General features: G+C 38.7%; 1 long non-coding RNA gene across 1 annotated transcript in view; it reads left to right on the forward strand.

The window, feature by feature from the left end:
- LOC143644815 (uncharacterized) overlaps positions 1 to 19,528 on the forward strand; it is a 207,538-nt gene that overhangs the window by 83,676 nt on the left and 104,334 nt on the right. The gene's annotated exons all lie outside the window — the stretch shown is intronic.

Raw genomic sequence — 19,528 nt, forward strand, 5'->3', positions numbered from 1 at the left:
GTACCACAACTTGGCCAAGTTGACACATGTCCCTGACCATGACACTCTTTTAGTTACTCTCACTGTTTTGTTTATCTATGAATATTTTAAAGCTTCCCTCATTTTTGAAGGGTTTTTGGAAAAAGAATTTTTGGCTGGTAGTTTTTCTAGTTCATTCCCTTAACTATATCATACCACTGCCTTCTGGCCTCCATGGCTTCTGATAAAAATTGGTTTTTAGTCTTATTGATGACCCCTTGTATATAAGAAATCACTTTTCTCTTGCTGTTTTCAGGATTTTCACTTTATCTTTGGCATTTGACATTGTGATTAGTATGTGTCTCAGTGTAGTTCTATTAGGATTTATTCTGTTTGAAGCATGTTGTGCTTCTTGAACATGTACATTTATATCTTTCATAAGAATTGGGAAATTTTTGGCCATTATTTTCTCATATATTCTTTCTACCTCTTTTCCCTTCTCTTCTCCTTCTAGGATACCCATGACACATGTGTTTGCATGCTTCATCATGTCACTCAAATCTCTGAGACCCTGCTTATTTTTTCTTGCTCATTTCTCTCTCTTTTCTTCTGACTGTATAATTTCAATTGTCCTGTCTTCTAGTTCATTGATTCTTTTTTCTGACTGTTAAAATCTACTGTTGAATGACTCTGTTGTATTTTTAATCTTTTCTGTTGTGTCTTTCATTCCTATAATTTCTGTTATGTTTCCTTTAATAATTTCAAATTTGTTATGCTTACACATTATCTTTTTTTTTTTTTTTTTTTTTTTTTCATGGGCATGCACCAGGAATCAAACCTGGGTCTCTGGCATGGTAGGCAAGAACTCTGCCACTGCACCACCATTGCTTGCCTATCTTCTTAATACCCTTTATCTCTTTATGAATATTTCCTTCCACCTCCTTGAATTGACTTAGGACATCTGTTTGAACATCTTTGATTAGTTGTTCCAACTTCTGAATCTCCTCTAAAGTTTTACTTTGTTTCCTTGACTGAGTCATATCTTCCTGTTTCTTAGTAGGGCTTGTAATTTTTTGCTGATGACTAGGCATCTGATTATTTTGATGAGTTAACTCTGAAGGTCTGCTTCTACCTCTTCTCTAGGGTCTTACTATTGGTTGGCTTTGTTTTAAGGCTCTTCTTTGATGCTTAGTCTAACTCATTCTAGTCCTGGAGAATAGCCCATTTTGTGCAGATTTTCTAAACTCTTCATCTGATTCTTGTGCTGCATATATGGTGCAGTTTTTAAGACTGCAATTGTTTCACCTCTAGGAGAGAACTTCCTTTCTTCTGTTCTTTCTCCAGGAATCTTGATCTATTCTTTTTTGTTGTTGTTCTATTTATTTCTGTGCAGGCTTTACCCCCCACCTCTTATGATTTGTTTAAATTCTCTCCCTCACTCAGTGACCCATTTTTTCTTACTCTTTTCAATTCTGGGTCGCAACCTATCTTACAAAAATCTAGCTTAACACACCCCACCCTTTTTTTCTGTGAGGCTTTTCTGCTCCAGTATCTTCCCCATTAAGTTATCCCACTTGAGGGAGCCAATCCTAAGAGGTGGCTTACTTCAGAAAAGTCCATTTTGCTTTTAGGTGGTCCAGTCACCAGAAACTGGATTGAAGGCACAACAGTTCTTGCCGGCATTTCTACTGTAGCCTCTCTGTTTATATTTTTCCCCTCCTTGGAAGCCCTTTTGTATGCAGCATTCCTCAGGGGCATGTGTTCCACCCTGGGTCTCTAAGGCCTTAGGTCCTGTGCTGGTTCTAGCTCCCTGCTCTGAGTCACTCCACAGTCTCTGACCATGGTGGGAGGGTCCCAGGCCGTGCTGCCTCTGTGTGACTCCCAAGCTGTGCAGAGCCAAGTGAGGGGGAGGGGTGTGGGAACAGACCAGCAATCCAGGACGGAATTTTCCTACCGAATATTTTTCCGTTTCTTTGATTTAGTGCTTGTGGAGTCCTTCTCCAGTCTCTACCCTCCTCCAGATTTCTAAGCAAGTAGGATTTGTCCTTTTATTTGTTAAATCTCTAGGGAAGTTTTTTTCAAGAGATGTCTTATGTTGCCATATGGATGACATCGTCTATAGACATTCCTTAATGATTGCATAATGTTCCCAACAAAGGACATGTTCTTAACCTTAATCCATTTTCCTGTGGATGTGAACCTATTTGTAGATAAAACATTTTGAAGATGAATTATTAGTTAACATGTGGACTTATTCATGAATAGGGTCTTCTAAGATTCTATTTAGATATGGCCTAACTGAACCAAGGTGGCCTTTAATCCATATTATTGGAATCCTTTATAAGCAGAAGAAATTTGATGCAGTCTATTAGAGAAAGTCATAAGAAGAAGATCAAGGACATTTCATGTATTGGGAGGCAGAGTTGAAAGCCAAGGATCCCCATGGTTTGGGGCAAACCAGCACAGAAAACTAAAGACTCTGGGGAAGACAAAACTTGTCCTTTTCAACACCTTGAATTTGGCCTTTTGGCACTGGAAACTGTGGGCTTGTACATTTTTGTTGTTTTCATTTCCTAGGTTGTTCAAGCAAATGCCATGCATAAGGATGTCTTAAACAACTGAATGTGTTAGCTCATGGTTCTGAGGCCAGGGAAGATTTCTAAACCAAGACATCATTGAGGTGATGCTTTCATTCCAAAGAATATGGCATTCTGGGATTGACTTCCAGTGATGCTTGTCTTATTGGAAGGCATGGTGGCATCTCTGGTTTCTCTCTTCTCTTCCAGTTTCCTTTGATATCCAGCTGGTCGGCTTCCTCTGTAGTTTTCTCTCTGTGTGTCTGAATTTTATTTTCTTATAAATGACTCTGGTTATAGGATTAAGACCCATTCTGATTGAGGTAAGTCACACCTTAAGTGAAGTAACAGCATTAAAAGATCATACTTAAAATGAGTTGACACTCAGAGGCATAAATTAAGTTTAAGAATATGTTTTTCTGGTATACACACAGCTTCAAACCACCACATTTGTTCTTTAAGCCAATCCTTTGGGCAGTATTTGTCACAGCAGCTTAGGAAACTAATGCAGTCCCATTGTTTAAAAACACTTTTTACCAACCTCAAAGAAGGCATTTGTTTCATTATTATGTTGTATGAACATATAAAGCCCTCCTTAGAATTCCTTATTTACTTATATAGCTAAAGTATATAACACAGTACCTGGCATATAAACTCTCAAAAAATTTTGTTCAAGAAAAGTAAAGAGGAAAAGAATAGAAATGATAAGATACTAGCACAGAGAAACAGTAGGAGGTGTGGGGAAATGTCAATAATGTATTTCACATTTTATCTGGTTCCTTGCAATTTTTTTGTTGTTGTTCCATCTATATCCCTATTACATCCTGTTTCTTACTATATTATTGATATTGTTAGGAGGACTCCAAAGAACTATATGCTTAAGAGAACACTCCTTTTTGTCATGTAAATAATTAACTAATTCATTCATATTTTTAAACGTTTTATTATGAAACATAATAGACAACTCTATTTCCCATTTTAATTGCTTGCAAGGGTATAATTCAGTGACATTAATTGTATTCACAATGTCGTACTGCCATCACCACCATTCATTACTGAAACTTTTCATCTCCCCAAACAAACTCTGTACGAGTTAAGCAATAACCCCCATTCCCTGCTCCCATGGCCCCTGTAATTGGTGATCTACTTCTTTCTCTATAAAATTCGTTTATTCTATGTATTTCATATAAGTGAGTTCCTGCTATATTTGTCCTTTTGTGTCTGACTTACTTCATTAAGTCTTCAAGTTTCATCCACATTGTAGCCTGTATCAGAACTTCATTACTTTTTGGCTGAATAATATTTCATTGTATAGATGGACCACATTTTGCTTATGCATTCATTTGTTGGTGGACACTTGGTTACTTCCACCTTTTGGCTACTATGAACATGGGTGTGCAAATATCTGTTTAGTCTCTCATTTTAATTCTTTGGGGTATATGCTTACGAGTGGAATTACTAGGTCATATGGTAATTCTATGCTAAGTCATTCATATTTTTAGTCAATAAAATAGTATTGAATAAATATATACTATATGCCAGGCTATATTCTAGGCCCTGAAGATGCAGGGGTGAATACAACAGATAAGGACTCTGCCTTATTAACTCGATATTCTGGTGTTTATGCAGGTGAGGCAGAAAACAAACAAAAAAGTAATCACGTACTTTTGTATGTGGATAAGTGGTAGGAAGAAAATAAAACTGAGAGTCATGTAGAAAATGAATGGGCAAGTGTGAAATGGAGTGGAAGGCTTTAGCTAGGGTGGTGAGTGAGGGTCTTTCTCAAGAGATGACATTTGAGATGGAGGCCCAGATGACAAGAAATAGTCAGCCATGTGAGGACGTGTGGGACAAGTGAGCCAAGCAGAAGAAACAGCAGAACCAAAGGCCTTAAAGAAAGAATGAACTTGACATGTTTGAGGAAAAGAAAGAGTGTGGTGAGTAAAAAGAAGAATGAGAGAAGATGAGTTAGAAGGTAGACTGAGAAGACCATATATATTCTGAATGACCAAGCTACAAAGTTGGGATTCATTCCAAGAGGAATGGGGAAGCCTGCAGAGAACTTTATCAGTGGTACAAAGTCAGAGCAAAATCTGATTTCTATTTTAAAATTTTTGGCTCCTGTATGGAACATAGATTCTAGGAGATAAGAATGGAAGCAGAGTTTAGTTGAAAGCTATTTCAGTTCCCAAACAAGGGACGCTGCTGGCTTAGACTACATTGGTTTTAACGGAGTTGGAGAAGAGGGGATGTTTGGGAACGTGCTTTGGAAGAAGACCCAGTAAAGTTGTTGGTAGACTGGCCATGTCTAGGGACTCTCTTGTGTTCTGTGCAATGTCACTAGGCATGGGCACTGGTATCCAAAAGTCTCTGTTAGAAGCCTGGCTCCGCCACTTACTAGTCATGTGATTTTGTGTTACAGTTTCTGCATTTATAGACACCACATGGGGTTGAATAATTAAGTGAGTTAATGCATGAAAAATTTTAGTACAGTACAAGGCCCATAGGCAGCATTTAATAAAATTTAGCTATTATTATTATTATTAGGACTGTGTGATCTGTAACATTTTCTTCCACGACAAATGTATCTAAACTACTTGGTTTAAGTAATAAGAGGACATGAGACAAGTTATATAAGAGGTTTATCTGGGAGACAGAAGTCTCCCAAAAGGACAGCTTCTGATTTGTCTCTAGACTGCATAGATGGAGATGCAGTCTTCTTTGCCAGTGTTAATTCAGGGCAGGATATAAAAGACTGTTCAGGAAGAAGCATAATACTTTTTTCATGTTTGGTAATTCCCCCTAAGGTTCCCCCCCTTATGCTAGCACATTATTCATCTGTAATATAAAGGAGATAATGCGGAAATTAAAGTGCTAATTTCAGTAGTTATGGGAATCAGGCCACCGCGTGGGGATTAAGAGACAAAGGAACGGGGGGCGGGGGGGACGCTTTCCCAGCCAGGTTTCTTTGAGCCCATGGATTTTTTTTATGAACAGTTTACCCAGCCTCGAATGGGAAAAAAGCCCTTTTATTGGAAAGTTTCTGAACACAGTAAGGTTTAGTTGTACTCATAGTAATTTGCAGTTCCATACGTGGGCTACAGATGTTTCTAACCGAATGAATGTGAGAAATGTTGAAGGCAAGGTGTAGACCCAGCAATTTTCCTTATTGTCAGATCTTTGTTCACTGATAGTAAATGTGGTGTCATTTACTGAGCATCAGACATTGTGCCAAGTTTCCTACATTCCGTGCCACATTTAATCTCACCATAGCCCTGTAAGATGGGTTATCCCCATTTCAGAGAAGACAAAACTGAGACTCAAAGAGATTATCTAACTTTCTCAGTCACCCACAGAACTGGGATCTGCAACTAGATCTTTCTCTAAATTCTGTTTTTTTTTTTACCACATGTTACCTATATCTGCCAAATGTATTATGGAACTTTATATAAATTTATGTGAAATACAAAAGCATGAAAATAAGTAAATGCAGTTTTTTGTAGGAGTAAAGACAAATAGATTTGCATATTGTAGTTCAGGTAAAATAGGACGCCTTGTTTGTAATTCAGCTTTTAGAATCCATATCTTATATGGATTGCATGGATATATATACATGGCATAAATTCTCATGGGTAAAACTCTTTTCCCCCTAAGTTAAAAATGACCTGTTCGGCAGTTTAAAGCCAAATAAACAGGGGAAGTAAACACTAACATATTAGATTCATGTATGCTTTGGTTTTGTCTTCAAATTACTGCTTTAATCACTCCTGGCCATGAACCTTGTCAATTGGACATTTTGTTTATTCCAGAGAGAAATAACATTAGACCAAAGTCAAAATCCCAGGGAAGTGCATAGAAATCCTCCCTACTACATCTCATCTCGAGTAAAAGTGCAATCATATTGCCTTTCATAGATTAATTTTCAGATCACAAGCAGAAAATATTCTAGATCTGTGCTGTCCCAAATGGTAACTAGTAGCCACTCACAGTGTGGTAGATTGAATTATGTACTCCAACAAAGCACTTCTTAATCTGCATTCCTGTGGGTGTGAATTTATTTATAAAGAGACTTTTTGAAGATGTTATTATTAGTTAGAGTGTGACCAACTGAATCATGGTAGGTTTTAATCTGTATTACCGAAGGTCTTATAAGGAGAAAGCCATGGGATGGGGCTGGAAGCTGGAAGTCAGCAGAAACAGAAGAGCAGACACAGTAGAGAGCTCACCATGTGAGGAGGCAGAGCTGCAAGCCAAGGAACCCTGAGAATCACAGCAAGCCAGTACCAGATTGCAGCAGACTTCGGGGAGAAAGCATGGACTTGCTGGGGCCTTGATTTTGGACTTCTCGCCTTCCAAACAGTAAGCCGATAAATACTTGTTTTAAGCCAACCTCTTGTGTGGTATGTATCAAAGCAGCCTAGCAAACTAAGACATGAAGCTGCTGAACGCTTGGAATGTAGCTAGTCTGCACTGAGATGTGCTTGTTAGTGTAGAATGCACACCAGATTTTAAAGACCTAGTATTACATGCAAAATTAAGACCAGAAAATATCTCAATAATAATAATTATAGCATAATTACAAGTTAAAATTATAATAACCTTAGAAATAGCAGATTACATAAATAAATTATGAAAATTAATTTCATAGTTCGTTTTTCATTTTTAAGAGTGGCTACTGGATACACAGGTGGTACAGTGGTAGAATGCTCACCTTCCATGCAGGAGACCCAGCTTCGATTCCCAGACCATGCACCCAAAAAAAAAAAAGAAAGAAGTGGCTACTAAAAATTTTTTAAATTATGCATATCTTCACATTATTTTTCTACTGGATGGTGCCATTCTAGAGTCCCATATTTAACATATCAATTTTCAAACCCATTTTGAAGGTTAATGTGGGGGGGAATTCACATCCCCAGATACACAAAGAATCACTGTATAATGCTCCACCCCTGATATAGTGTAAAAATCAGTTATGGGCAGGTGATGGTGGTGCAGTGACAGAGTTTTTGCCTGCCATGCTGGAGACCCGGGTTCAATTCCCGGTGCTTCCCCATGCGAAAAAAAAAAAAAAAAAAAAGAATCAGCACTGATTCTCATCAATTGCCCAGGATAATAAACTCATGTTTAAGTTCCACGAAGCCAAACACCTTCTTGGGAACTCATCTGAAGTACAGAAGATGGTGAGGTCTTGCAGTCACGCAGGCCTGATTTTAAGTCTGGAATTGCTACATGGCCTGGAGAGTCAGACTCCACTGTGTATCACTTCATGCTGTCCCAGTCCCACCTCTTGCTGCAACCACTGCTGTTGTGGCCACTTCTGTACAGACTCCAGCCAGGAGGTGACATATGACAGTACTTTGGTGCAGTCTATACAGTCTATAGGTATATAGACTCACTTCCTGCCCCAGGCCTCTTACTATACTAAGAATACTCTTGATGTTTTTTAATGCAAACCTGGAAGTGCAAAAGAGTCAGCACCCGTGGGCCCACTTTGACCCATCAGGGACAGAGGACAAGAGATAATTCCTTCTCGCTTTCCTAGCCCAGGTGTACAGTTCTGGGGCACACCTCATAAGCCTCCTCAGAAGGACCTGATGGGATCAAGCTCTGTCCCTTTCAGAGGGGTCAGATGTCCAGTGCATGCCTGTGTTGGCTTTTCCTTCTGCCCTGTTTCTTTCCCTTTTTCTCTTTAGTCCTGGTCCCTGGCTCAGGTCTCAAAAAAAACTACCTTGTGTCAAGCTCTGCCTTTGGTGGATCCTAAGCTAAGGTACCTTGGGACAATAATGTGGACTTTATGGATCTCAAGGTTTTTGTGTATAAATTGGGTATAAAAGTACTGATTTTGAAGATTTATGGTAGGAATTAGAGACGTGTGTAAAGCTGCTAGTAAAAGCTTTGGTAACCATTGTTATTATCTCTCTCAACATCTAATAAGATAGAATTTCATGTGGATGGCAGAAATAGAAGTTTTTCCACAGAAGCCTTAGGAAAGGCAATGATTTTTAAGAAATTTTGTTTCCCTGGGGGAAGGGAATGAAATTTACAATCCTAAAATAACCTAAGTGGACTCAAAATAGAAATATATGTTGATGGAAAAGGGTCTTCTTTGGAAAAGCCATCTGTTTGGAAATGCAAGAGGGACAGAGTTGATGACTTGGCTGGGACACATGGTTTGGGTTTGGGGTCTGTCACCCTCTCTTCTCTCTCTAAAATCTGAATGTGAGACATGCAAGGACAGATGAGATCACACATGTCCAGTGGCTTTAGAAAGAGCAGAAGTACTCATTCTGGTTTTAAAGACTGTGTTGCGTATAATATGCACTAAATGCCAGATAGTGAACCCATGTGAAATGTGTTTTCTTAAACTTTTAAAATAGATGAACCTAATTTCTATTTAGAACCCCCAATCCACAGATAGTATAAAATTAGCCTTAGTCATTTACAAGCAAACTCAGTTGATTTGGGGTTTCCAATTTTCTTTTTCTCCCTAGAGTTGCGTCTAAGTTCATGGAGGGAAATTAGGGAAGCCTGGGCCCTATGTATCATAATGTCACCAGGGTAAGAAAGAAAGGGCTGTATGGTCCTTGGCCATACTTTGTAAACTGACAGGCACTAAAATCTACTTCAGCCTCCCTGGTTCCTGGTTTTCATGCCCATTACTAGTCACTGGTCCACATATCACCTGCTATATTCTCATCAATTTCACAGTGCAATCTCTGTGCATCCTCTAGTATCCCAGGTCATGTCCATAGCATCCTCAACTGCATGGGAGCAGGGGGGGACATGACCATTCTGATGTTCCCTATGATACCCTGGGTACTCTGAAGTTGTGGTAGGCAAAATAATGACCTCCTATGAATGTCCATATCCTAATCCCCAGAATCTGTGAATATATTATGTTTCATTGCAAAGGAGAATTAAGGTTGTTCATCAACTGACCTTAAAATAGGGTGATTACAAGCAGTGTGGACAACCAAAGCTATAGGCTGAGCCCCCAGTCTTGGGGTTTGTTCATATGAAACTTAACCCCACAAAGGATAGGTCAAGCCTACTTAAAATCAGGCCTAAGAGTCACCCCCAAGAGAACCTCTTTTGTTGCTCAGATGTGGCCTCTCTCTCCAGCCAACACAACAAGCAAACTCCCCACCCTCCCCCTGTCTACATGGGACATGAATTCCAGGGGTGTGAACTTTCCTGGCAACATGGGACAGAAATCCTAGAATGAGCTGAGACTCAGCATCAAGGGATTGAGAAAAACCCTAGAATGAGCTGAGACTCAGCATCAAGGGATTAGAAAACCTTCTAGACCAAAAGGGGGAAGAGTGAAATGAGACAAAATAAAAGTGTCAATGGCTGAGAGATTGCAAACCGAGTCAAGAGGTTATCCTGGAGGTTATTCTCACGCATTAAATAGCTATCACCTTGTTATTCAAGATGTAATGGAGAGGCTGGAGGTAACTGCCTGAAAATGTACAGCTGTGTTCCGGTAGATGATTTTGTTTCTTGAAGATGATTGTATAATGATGTAGCTTTCACAATGTGACTGTGTGATTGTGAAAACCTTGTGTCTGATGCTCCTTTTATCTACCTTGTCAACAGACGAGTATAACATATGGAATAAAAATAAATAATAGGGGGAACAAATGTTAAAATAGATTTAGTTTGAAATGCTAGTAATCAATGAAAGGGAGGCGTAAGGGGTATGGTATATATGAATTTTTTTCTGTTGTCTTTTTATTTCTTTTCTGAATAGATGCAAATGTTCCAAGAAATGATCATGATGATGAATGTGCAACTATGTGATGATATTGTGAATTACTGATTATATATGTAGAATGGAATGATCAAAAGTTAAAAAAAAAAGGTGATAATCCTGAATTATCTGAGTGGGCCCCATGTAATCGCAAGTGTCTTTATATCAGATGAGTGAGACAGAAAAGTCAGTGTCAGAGTGATTTGTGTGTTGGATTGGTTATTGTTGGCTTTTAAGATGGAAGGGCCCACAAGCCAAGGAATGTGGGCAGCCTTGAGAAGCTGGGGAAGTTAAGAAAAGACTCTCTCCTAGAGCCTTCAGAAAGAAATAAAGCCCTACTAACACTTGTATTTCAGCCAAGTGAGATCCATTTCGACTTCTGACCTCCAGAACTGTAAGAGAATAAATTTGTGTGGTCATTTGTTACAGCAGCAATAGGAAACCAATACTACTTAGCTGTTTCTGTTTTATTGCTCCTCCCTCATACCGATTGGCAGGTTTTTCTACCCATGTTGTCACTTTGCTTACCCCTACCCGGAAAAGGTGAGATCAGGTCTCCTCTGCCCTTAGATTGCAAAATTGATCAGGAGATTCAGTTGTTTTAACCTCTTGAAGGTATCATGTTGGGACCCTGCCAATACCCCATGCTTTGTACTCTCCCTCTTCCTCTTATTTCTTCCCCCAACCTTTTATCAACTCTAGACTGGGGAGAAAATAGCTCTGACCAATTAGATATGCTTCCAAACCTACTAGCTGTGCCAGGACATCTGCGAAACTCTAATCTCTGGCTGTATATTCCTTCCCTGAGGCAGGACGTCTAGAATACCCTAGCTGCTGCTTGGATGGAAGAAATTTTAAAAAGCAAACAACAACAAACCAGCACCAGTTAATAGACAAAACCATCATTTTATAATATAAGCCAGTTATTCTCTAAAATAAAGCTTTGATTGAATTTAACAGCTTTCATTTATAGCTTGTATGATTATGTATGAATTTTTTCCTTCTTAAGTCAAATGCCATTATGAATTCAGCAAAATAATTTCTGTAAAATGAAACAGCAAAATATTTAAATAGCATCTTGTTTGCAGGGCTATTTGGTTTTTAGATAAGTTCCAAAAAATTACACACGTTCAAGTTGCCAATTCTCTTTTAAATATAGTATAACTGACGAGTACTTTAGAATCTTTAATCAAATGTTTATTCTGAAATTGTGGGTCCACATACACACACGCACATACACACAGATGCACACACAAATGCACTCAGAGACAATGAAGGAAAGAGAGGGGAAGGACAGATAAAGGAAGTCTGAAAAAGTTAAGAGAGAGGGAAGAAAGTCAGTTGCCAAAGACCTGTTGAGCAGCTGCCCAGAGTTGCCTGTGTAAGTGGAAGGAGAAAATCAGAACCAGATAACTCCCTGCTGAGGGTGTTTAGACTTCTCCAGGGTCTCCACTAAGAAAGAAATAGTGGCTCCCTCTTCCTACCAATTTTCACGAACGCCTTGGTTTTCTTTTTGCCCAGATTTCCTAACTCTTTTCATAAACTTCTTCTTTTTATAACTTTCCATCTTTATTTCCATTGCTGATGGGCTTCCCACTGGACTTTTGCAACATTTGTCAACATTCAGCAAACATTTTTTGAGCACCTCTTATGTGCCAAGTAGAGTACTATGCACTAGAAATGAAACACATGCTAATTTGCTGAGTCAACTGAACAAAGGCGAATTCATTTTTCTTAATGAATAAACATAAAGGGAAGAAATAATAATCGAAGTTGTGAGAATAGGCATAGAGCTGTTCATCAGAGCCTTTTACTCACATTCAAGAATTTATAGCTCTTCAATAAAGAACATTTTAAACTACTTATGTGACGTGAGATGTAATTGAAATATATGCATAACACTTTGCTTCATAAAGAGCTCTCCTCACCAAATTTATGATATATTATTATCATACTCCTCCTAAGGAAACTGAGACTCAAAAAAGTTAAGTGTTTTGACCCAAGTCATTTGAAGCTGAGACTCAAATCCAGATCTCTTAACCCAGGTCTCTTATAACATACAGCATATTAGTAATTAAATGTGAATTGCACTATGTATTAAACTTTTTATTTTATTTTATAAACTTTCAAAGCTAGGTAGCTCATTTAGTAGCTATTATATGTTTGGAAGTAATTTTTCTATGGTCTGGAGCATTAGAATTATTTTTATTCCAGAAACATTCACCTTCTCACATTTGATTGATAACAGCTGCTCTTTCATTGGGCAGAAGGATGTTTTCAGAATCTTTGATCCAAATCTTCCAGGTCCAGTTAGCCTATAGCAAAGAATAAATTCTAAGCCTATCATAAAAAAGAAATGTAAAAGACAGTAATAAGATTGGGTCTGGAACAACCACTCTTAAAATCAAGAATTTCCAGACTTCTGGAGAAGATGGCGGCTTAGTAAGGTGCACGGGTCTTAGTTCCTCCTCCAGAAAAACTAATAAAGAACTAGAAACAGTACAGAACAGCTCCCGGAGCCACGACAGAGACCAGATACAGAGTGTACCCCATTCTGGACTGGCTGGACTGGCTAAGAGACTCCGCTGTGGTGAGGTCCCCGAGAGGCACGCGCTTCCCCGGGCCGTGGTGGCTGGCAGCCGGAGCCCCTCCCTCCCTCCTTCCCAGGCCGGCTGGGAGCTTCGGAACGGTGGTTCCCCAAGCTGCCGCGGCCGGCGCCCCTCCCCCACGTGTGGCTTCCCGGGCCAGCTGGGAGCCTCAGAGCGGCGGTTCCCCAAGCTGCAGTGGCCGGCGGCCGGAGCCCCTTCCACATATGCAGTTTCCTGGGCCGGCTGGGAGCCTTGGATCGGCGGTTCGCCAAGCGCAGCACCCTCCCACACGCGGCTTCCTGAGCCGGCTGGGAGCCTCAGAACAGCGGTTCCCCAAGCCGCGGCGGCCAGCAACTGGAGCCCCTTCCACACACACGGCTTCCCAGGCCGGCTGGGAGCCTCGGATCAGCGGTCCCCCAAGCATGGCGGCCGGTGCCCCTCGCCTACAGACAACTTCCCAGAGGGAAAGGAAAGAGTGTCCAACAGTAGTAGAGACTGAGCCCAACCTAACACCAATACTGGCATTAATGAACAACTTCTGACTACTAAAAATAGGCCCTCAGCTCAGGTGAAACTGATCAAGGTGGAAGTCACTGATTGGGCTAACTGAAAAAGAGGAAAGGGGGCGAAACAGAGCCTTCTGCAGCTGTTTCTATGGAGGCTTCGTTGCCTCTGGGCTCAGCGCTGGGATTACACAGGTTGCAACTGCCCCAAATGCAGAAACAGGCTGCTTTCAGGGCTCTCTACCACCTGAAACTTCCCCGCGAGGGGGGGGGGGGTGAAATGCAACTCAGGTGGAATCCCTCTCTCAAAGAATTCAGATCCCAGGACTTCACAATTTGAAACCATTAAAACCAACCTGCAATCTTTCCTCTGTCTCCACCACACACCCAGCAGCGAGAGTCTTCCAAAGTTAAAGGAGCCACAACATCTTTTGCTGGTGGGACCCGCAGACAGACAAGCACCACATACTGGGCAGGATAAGAAAAACAGAGCCCAAAGACTTCACAGGAAAGTCTTTCAACCTGCTGGGTCCCACACTCAGGGAAATCTGATTAAATGCCCAGACGCCAGCAAAAAATAACAAATCACACCAGGAAAATTGAAGATATGGCCCAGTCAAAGGAACAAACAAATAGCTCAAATGAGATACAGGAGCTGAGACAACTAATTCTGAATATACGAACAGAAATGGAAAACCTCTTAAAAAACCAAATCAATAAATTGAGGGAGGACATGAAGAAGGCATGGGATCAACAAAAAGAAGAAATGGAAAGTCTGAAAAAACAAATCACAGAACTTATGGGAATGAAAGACACAGTAGAAGAGATGAAAAAACAATAGAAACCTACAATGGTAGATTTAAAGAGACAGAGGCTAGAATTAGTGAACTGGAGGATGGAACATCTGAAATCCAAAAAGAAACAGAAACTATAGGGAAAAGAATGGAAAAATTTGAGCAGGGGCTCAGGGAATTGAATGATAATATGAAGCACATAAATATACATGTTGTGGGTGTCCCAGAAGGAGAAGAGAAGGGAAAAGGAGGAGAAAAACTAGTGGAAGAAATTATCACTGAAAATTTCCCAACTCTTAAGAAAGACCTAAAATTACAGATCCAAGAGTGCAGTGCACCCCAAAGAGAATAGATCCAAATAGGCGTTCTCCAAGACACTTACTAGTTAGAATGTCAGAGGTCAAAGAGAAAGAGAGGATCTTGAAAGCAGCAAGGGAAAAGCAATCCATCACATACAAGGGAAACCCAATAAGACTATGTGTAGATTTCTCAGCAGAAACCATGGCAGCAAGAAGACAGTAGGATGATATATTTAAATTACTAAAAGAGAAAAATGCCAACCCAGAATTCTATATCCAGCAAAATTATTCTTCAAAAATGAGGGAGAAATTAAAACATTTTCAGACAAAAAGTCACTGAGAGAATTTGTGACCAGGAGACCAGCTCTGCAAGAAATACTAAAGGGAGCACTATAGACAGATATGAAAAGACAGAAGAGAGAGGTATGGAGAAGAGTGTAGAAAGAAGGAAAATCAGATATGATATATATAATACAAAAGGCAAAATGGTAGAGGAAAATATTATCTAAACAGTAAAAACACTAAATGTTAAAGGACTGAATTCCCCAATCAAAAGATGTAGACTGGCAGAATGGATTAAAAAACAGGATCCTTCTATATGCTGTCTACAGGAAACACATCTTAGACCCAAAGATAAATATAGGTTGAAAGTGAAAGGTTGGGAAAAGATATTTCATGCAAATAACAACCAGAAAAGAGCAGGAGTAGCTATACTAATATCCAACAAATTAGACTTCAAATGTAAAACAGTTAAAAGAGACAAAGAAGGATACTATCTACTAATAAAAGGAACAATTAAACAACAAGACATAACAATCATAAATATGTATGCAACGAATCAGAATGCCCCAAAATACGTGAGGAATACACTGCAATCACTGAAAAGGGAAATAGACACATCTACCATAATAGTTGGAGACTTCAATTCACCACTCTCATCAATGGACAGAACATCTAGACAGAGGATCAATAAAGAAACAGAGAATTTGAATATTACAATAAATGAGCTAGACTTAACAGACATATATAGGACATTATACCCCACAACAGCAGGATACACCTTTTTCTCAAGTGCTCATGGATCATTCTCAAAGATAGACCATATGCTGGGTCACAAAGCAAGTCTCAACAAATTTAAAAAGATTGAAATCATACACAACGCTTTCTCGGATCATAAAGGAATGAAGTTGGAAATCAATAATAGGCAGAATGCCAGAAAATTCACAAATACGTGGAGGCTCAACAGCACACTCTTAAACAACCAGTGGGTCAAGGAAGAAATTACAAGAGAAATTAGTAAATATCTCGAGGCGAATGAAAATGAAAACACAACATATCAAAACCTACGGGAGGCAGCAAAGGCAGTGCTAAGAGGGAAATTTATTGCCCTAAATGCCTATATCAGAAAAGAAGAAAAGGCAAAAATGCAGGAATTAACTGTTCAATTGGAAGAACTGGAGAAAGAACAGCAAACTAACCCCAAAACAAGCAAAAGAAAAGAAATAACAAAGATTAGAGCAGAAATAAATGAAATTGAGAACATGAAAACAATTGAGAAAACCAATAAGACCAGAAGTTGGTTCTATGAGAAAATCAACAAGATTGATGGGCCCTTAGCAAGATTGACAAAAAGAAGAAGAGAGAGGATGCAAATAAATAAGAACAGAAATGGAAGAGGAGACATAACCACTGACCTCACAGAAATAAAGGAGGTAATAACAGGATACTATGAACAACTTTACGCTAATAAATACAACAATGTAGATGAAATGGACAAGTTCCTAGAAAGGCATGAACAACCAACTTTGACTCAAGAAGAAATAGACGACCTCAACAAACCAATCACAAGTAAAGTAATCGAATTAGTCATTCAAAAGCTTCCCAAAAAGAAAAGTCCAGGACCAGATGGCTTCACATGTGAATTCTACCAAACATTCCAGAAAGAATTAGTACCAACTCTGCTCAAACTCTTCAAAAAAATCGAAGTGGAGGGAAAACTACCTAATTCATTTTATGAAGCCAACATCACCCTCATACCAAAACCAGGCAAAGATATTACAAAAAAAGAAAACTACAGACCAATCTCTCTAACGAATATAGATGCAAAAATCCTCAACAAAATTCTAGCAAATCGAATCCAGCAACACATTAAAAGAATTATACATCATGACCAAGTAGGATTCATCCCAGGTATGCAAGGATGGTTCAACATAAGAAAATCAATTAATGTAATACACCATATCAACAAATCAAAGCAGAAAAATCACATGATCATCTCAATTGATGCAGAGAAGGCATTTGACAAGATTCAACATCCTTTCCTGTTGAAAACACTTCAAAGGATAGGAATACAAGGGAACTTCCTTAAAATGATAGAGGGAATATATGAAAAACCCACAGCTAATATCATCCTCAATGGGGAAAAATTGAAAACTTTCCCCCTAAGATCAGGAACAAGACAAGGATGTCCATTATCACCACTATTATTCAACATCGTGTTGGAGGTTCTAGCCAGAGCAATTAGACAAGAAAAAGAAATACAAGGCATCAAATTGGAAAGGAAGAAGTAAAACTATCACTGTTTGCAGACGATATGATACTATACGTTGAAAACCCAGAAAAATCCACAACAAAACTACTAGAGCTAATAAATGAGTACAGCAAAGTAGCAGGTTACAAGATCAACATTCAAAAATCTGTAGTGTTTCTATACACTAGCAATGAACAAGCTGAGGGGGAAATCAAGAAACGAATCCCATTTACAAGTGCAACTAAAAGAATAAAATACTTAGGAATAAATTTAACTAAAGAGACAAAAGACCTATACAAAGAAAACTACAAAAAACTGTTAAAAGAAATCACAGAAGACCTAAATAGATGGAAGGGCATACCGTGTTCATGGATTGGAAGACTAAATATAGTTAAGATGTCAATCCTACCTAAATAATTTACAGATTCAATGCAATACCAATCAAAATCCCAACAACTTATTTTTCAGAAATAGAAAAACCAATAAGCAAATTTATCTGGAAGGGCAGGGTGCCCCAAATTGCTAAAAGCATCTTGAGGAAAAAAAATGAAGCTGGAGGTCTTGCGCTGCCTGACTTTAAGGCATATTATGAAGCCACAGTGGTCAAAACAGCATGGTATTGGCATAAAGATAGATATATCGACCAATGGAATCGAATAGAGTGCTCAGATATAGACCCTCTCATCTATGGACATTTGATTTTTGATAAGGCAGTCAAGCCAACTCACCTGGGACAGAGCAGTCTCTTCAATAAATGGTGCCTAGAGAACTGGATATCCATATGCAAAAGAATGAAAGAAGACCCATCTCTCACACCCTATACAAAAGTTAACTCAAAATGGATCAAAGATCTAAACATTAGGTCTAAGACCATAAAACAGTTAGAGGAAAATGTAGGGAGATATCTTATGAATCTTACAACTGGAGGTGGTTTTATGGACCTTAAACCTAAAGCAAGAGCACTGAAGAAAGAAAGAAATAAATGGGAGCTCCTCAAAATTAAACACTTGTGCATCAAAGAACTTCATCAAGAAAGTAGAAAGACAGCCTACACAATGGGAGACAATATTTGGAAACGACATATCAGATAAAGGTCTAATATCCAGAATTTATAAAGAGATTGTTCAACTCAACAACAAAAAGACAGCCAACCCAATTACAAAATGGGAAAAAGACTTGAACAGACACCTCTCAGAAGAGGAAATACAAATGGCCAAAAGGCACATGAAGAGATGCTCAGTGTCCCTGGCCATTAGAGAAATGCAAATCAAAACCACAATGAGATATCATCTCACACCCACCAGTATGGCCATTATCAACAAAACAGGAAATGACAAGTGCTGGAGAGGATGCGGAGAAAGAGGCACACTTATCCACTGTTGGTGGGAATGTCAAATGGTGCAACCACTGTGGAAGGCAGTTTGGCGGTTCCTCAAAAAACTGAATATAGAATTGCCATATGACCCAGCAATACCATTGCTAGGTATCTACTCAAAGGACTTAAGGGCAAAGACACAAACGGACATTTGCACACCAATGTTTATAGCAGCATTATTTACAATTGCAAAGAGATGGAAACAGCCAAAATGTCCATCAACAGACGAGTGGCTAAACAAACTGTGGTATATACATACGATGGAATATTATGCAGCTTTAAGACAGACTAAACTTATGAAGCATGTAATAACATGGATGGACCTAGAGAACATTATGCTGAGTGAGATTAGCCAAAAACTAAAGGACAAATACTGTATGGTCCCACTGATGTGAATGGACATTCGAGAATAAACTTGGAATATGTCATTGGTAACAGAGACCATCAGGAGTTAGAAATAGGGTAAGATAATGGGTAATTGGAGCTGAAGGGATACAGACTGTGCAACAGGACTAGATACAAAAACTCAAAAATGGACAGCACAATACTACCTAATTGCAATGTAATTATGTTAAAACACTGAATGAAGCTGCATCTGAGCTATAGTTTTTTTTGTTAGTTTGTTTGTTCTGTTTTTTTATATATATTTTTTGTATTTTTTATTTTTATTTTTTTCTCTATATTATCATTTTATTTCTTTTTCTGTTGTCTTGCTATTTCTTTTTCTAAATCGATGCAAATGTGCTAAGAAATGATGATCATACATCTATGTGATGATATTAAGAATTACTGATTACATATGTAGAATAGAATGATTTCTAAAAATAAATAAATAAATAAGTAAATAAAGGATTAATGTAAAAACTGAAAAAAAAATCAAGAATTTCCTAAATTCAGTGTTTATCAACTATACAAAAGAAAGAAAAATATAGGGAGAAAATGTATCCTTAAAACTTTTTTTTGCATAAGGTTAATTTATAGTTTAATGACATAGAAACTAACATTTTATATTTTAAAATGAAATTTTTTTAAAAGTTTAAATTTAGTCTAAGGTGAGCTCTGAAAATTGGCCATCTGCAGACATTCCCTGACACTGTTGAGGGAAAACTTCTATTGCCTCATGGTTTTCCTGACTGTGCTCTAAGCCCAACT

Source organism: Tamandua tetradactyla, chromosome 8 (genome assembly GCF_023851605.1).
Source record: "Tamandua tetradactyla isolate mTamTet1 chromosome 8, mTamTet1.pri, whole genome shotgun sequence".
In the NCBI taxonomy this organism is placed as follows: Eukaryota; Metazoa; Chordata; class Mammalia; order Pilosa; family Myrmecophagidae; genus Tamandua; species Tamandua tetradactyla.